The sequence below is a fragment of the Aythya ferina genome (assembly GCF_964211825.1).
Source record: "Aythya ferina genome assembly, contig: HAP1_SCAFFOLD_450, whole genome shotgun sequence".
NCBI lineage: Eukaryota > Metazoa > Chordata > Aves > Anseriformes > Anatidae > Aythya > Aythya ferina.
In genome coordinates, this window is record NW_028181130.1 from 55001 (window position 1) to 58845 (window position 3845).

The window sequence follows — 3845 nt, forward strand, 5'->3', positions numbered from 1 at the left end:
ACGTAAGAAAAAAAAAGCCAGCATACCAATAATTTGAAGTGATATCGATTAGCTGATATTCAAATGTAACGCTGAATTTTGTTCTCTTAAAAGAGCAGTATCTAGAAACACCTGCCCTTGGAAAATGCAGACTAGGTTTAATCAGCAGAGAAGCCTTGTATCTCCACGAACACGCTGCCATGATCAGCAGTTAATAGAAACAAAGGGATACCGAGCCATGTTTCAACCTAGAGCTGTCATTTTTGAAAGCAGAGGTTTAAGATAACTACTCTTTACAAGATGACCGATCTATGTGGAGCATGAGCACGATTGTCTCGTATAAAGTTTAACAAAAAAAAAAAAAAAAGTAGCGCAAAAGAATGAACCGGACACCTTAGATGTGAAACAACAGTATTTTTTCATTGGTTTCTGTGCTTTCTTCTCTGAACCAACTATGAAAACACGAATGGTGCTGTGACTAAGCCTGCTTAAGAGTGCTGCAGTAAGGACGGTGAGGATATAAAGTTGGACTGTGAATACATGTACTTACTTTCTTGTTCTTCCACTACTTGTACACGAGTAATCAAAAATCATTCCAAATCTGAGGGTTTATTTTCAAAATAGATCCTCATTTCAAGAAAAAGTCTTCTGTACCCCTAGCCTATTTTTAATACACTAATAAAGAACTTACTTCTTCCACGTTTGCAAACCTCTTTCACCACTCTGATTTTAATACCAGCATCGCTTCCCTCCAACATTGTAGGTGTTATTTTAAATCAATTTGGCACAGATTCAGAAGTAGACTCCATCACTCGTTTTTGGTCATCTCCAGCCACGCTGTAATTTAGAGGCCCTCGAACAAGTGACCAGGTTTACGATCCAAGCCATCTTTGCATCATTTAAGCAATTGAACTCATCATGTAGAGAGTCTAAGTCACCAGGTGACATTTCATCCTCTCCCTTAACAGCTGGAACCGAAGAAGCCATTTGCACAGACAAGCCATCAATTTGCTCTTCCAGCAACTGACAGTTTTCTGCTTTCTTCTCTCCATTACCATCTTGGACAGTACTGATACCAGTGTCTGAAAATTAAGAAGGAGCTTAGTAGTGCATATAACTGCAGGATCAAAAAACACAGAAGGACATTATTCTGCATCCCTTCTTGTTGAAAGTACTGTGGAGAGAGTTACTCAGCACTGTCAGATCACTTCAGTAGTTTTATTCACCCTTTGACGCAACCACAGGAATACCTCCTTTTGGGCTGCAACCGTCTCATACGACTGTCGTGAAGTTATTTGCTGTATTCCCGTTTCAGTGACTAAAGCAAACTAAAGTTTCCCCTCCTTCCCCCAGTTCCAGCAAATTTTTCTTTCGACTCTGCTGCAACAGGTGGGTAAATTACTATTTGTGAGAAATTTAAATTTTTTTTTTTTTTTTTACACACTTTCCTTCCCCACTTCTCCCTTCCCCACTATAGAATACACAAATGAGAATTAAAAGCTGAAATGAAATCCTTGCTACCGCCAAACCATCGTGGTGAAAGGTTTCAGCACTTTTTAGAAACAGTTCCAAATTATTGCTCATTCAGGACTTCGTTACCTATAGCAACAGCCTGTTTGTCTAAGCCGACCAAAGAAATTCAGTCCCAATTAACTCTAAAACTTACGTGTCCTTTTGAATTAACACAGAAAGCACGGAGACCTTTTTTTTTTTTTCCCTGCACACTATGTCCATTTATGACCACACAAGTTCCTGTACTACAACAACTCCAACACACCTTTATTTGTTGGCATGCCTTTGAGGTTCAGATATGGTGACGGAGATCCAGCAGCACAGGGTGGCCCTTTCCCACCAACATGGTTTGTCACAACAGTGACTGTGGCCGTCGCAATAGCGGCGACGTGCTACGCCTTCTCTCTTTAGTGATGCTGGAGTATTGGGCTCTCCAGGACGCTTGATCTTATTCTGAGGCCCAGCAACAAATTTATCTGCTTCATCTATCATCGTACCCTGAAAAGACTTTTTTTTTTTTTTTTTTAATATAAGTAAAAAACAATTGCTTCGTCAATTCACTACCAGAGTATTTGCCTCCGTGTTACAATTCAGTTACTTTTCAAATAATGATACAGCAGATAGCAAGACTTCTCCTACCTTCTCATCCTGTTTGAACAGACTGCCAAGTGTATGAAGAAGCCTTTTTGGTTGATCTGGATCAATCTCCCGAAGGGGTGAAGGCATCATTTTCAACTACTCCTGATGATTTCCCCTTTGAGCAACAGGAACGCCGTGAAGGCAGTCTGCAGCAGAACAAGGTATCTAAATTTAGTCTACCTTAAGACTAAGGAAATACAAGCCTCGCATGCTTCCATTTCCAGCGTTAGCATTTAAGATCTAGAAATCACTATTTCCTCCCTCTACAAAACAAAGGAAAAGCAAAAGGCAAATAAAGCCCCTCTTTCCTTTCACCATCACTATAAGAACATCTACTGCATCCTGTTGCACAGGAAAGCTCACCCATGAAACTGAATTTTCAAATTCCAAACACGCACAACATGTTTTGTGACAGAAGGCAGAAATTTCATTCTTCTCCTTCGGAATCTAGGGAAGAACGACTGACCCAAGAAACGATGCAAAGTCTACTTCCTCTCCCACACCGAGGACAGAAACACTACTTAGGTGAATTAAATAGCTGTACCAGAATATTAATAAATAATTGTGTCCATTTACCTTCATCCTGCCCCACGATATCCCTGTGTGTTTTCAGAAGATTGGTTCTCATTCCGGTTAGCTGATCTAGAAGACTGTGACAAGACATATCATATGCATTTCTGAATGCCCGTGGCTTCAAATCCTAGTTTTATAATAAAACAAGTAACTTTCAGTTAACCCGCGAGTTCTCACGCACAAAGAAATTGCTCTGTGGGCTGTACTACCGTTAACTACTAAAAAACAAAACAAAACAAAAAAAATTCCAAAACAACTTCAGACATTCTGAACGTATTCTGAAACAACTTTCTTTCCATCTCTCCGGAAAGAGCTTTCCTCCTATCTGTGACAAAGGAAAAAAAAAAAAGTTGTGATCGCGGGAGTCGTTACACAAAGCCACACTCTGTGAATTCACTACTACAGTTAAGATCATTTTTAGTCAAAAATACCTCGGCAGCAATGCTATCACTGCAAACATAGCGTTGCCAAAAAAAAAAAAAAAAAGAAATTCAACTCAAGATATAGGAGAGGGCGAGCTAAAAGCACAAATAACATGACCGATGGAGGCTGCAACAACCACCTGGTAGATGGTTGTCCACAGCCCTCGGATTGCACGGTCGTCTTTCCTGACAAACGAATACTGAAAAAGAAATACTGAATACTTTTCAGAATACTGAAAAGAACAGAAAAGATACACCGTGTGTCCGCAAAAGCCTTCGGGGAGACTACTGAAAGGAAAACCAAACCAAAAAACTAGGAACAGCAAGTGGCGTATACGTCAGTTTTGTTAACAGAGCACCACTAATGTACCAGGAATTTCCACATTCTTCGCCCCTCCTCTACCTTGAAAATGTCACCCAATTCTGTCAGTGTCTTCACCATCAGCATTTATTTATTTATTTCGTTTTTCACGTGGACATCCGAGGAAAACATTGAGTACCCTGTCATCGAGGAAGAAGAGGAGAGGGGGGAAAAAAAAAAAAAAAAAAAAAAAAGAGAGATGAGGGGGGAAGAAGCACTGCCATTCCTTTCCTCGGTAATGCGAGCAAAAAGCTCAGGCGCTCAGCAACAACGTGCTTTGAAAGATAAAACACAGAAGAAACTGCACGTTATTTAGTCTCAGCTACAGAGTCACGTGTATTTGTACCTGCTCATTTATT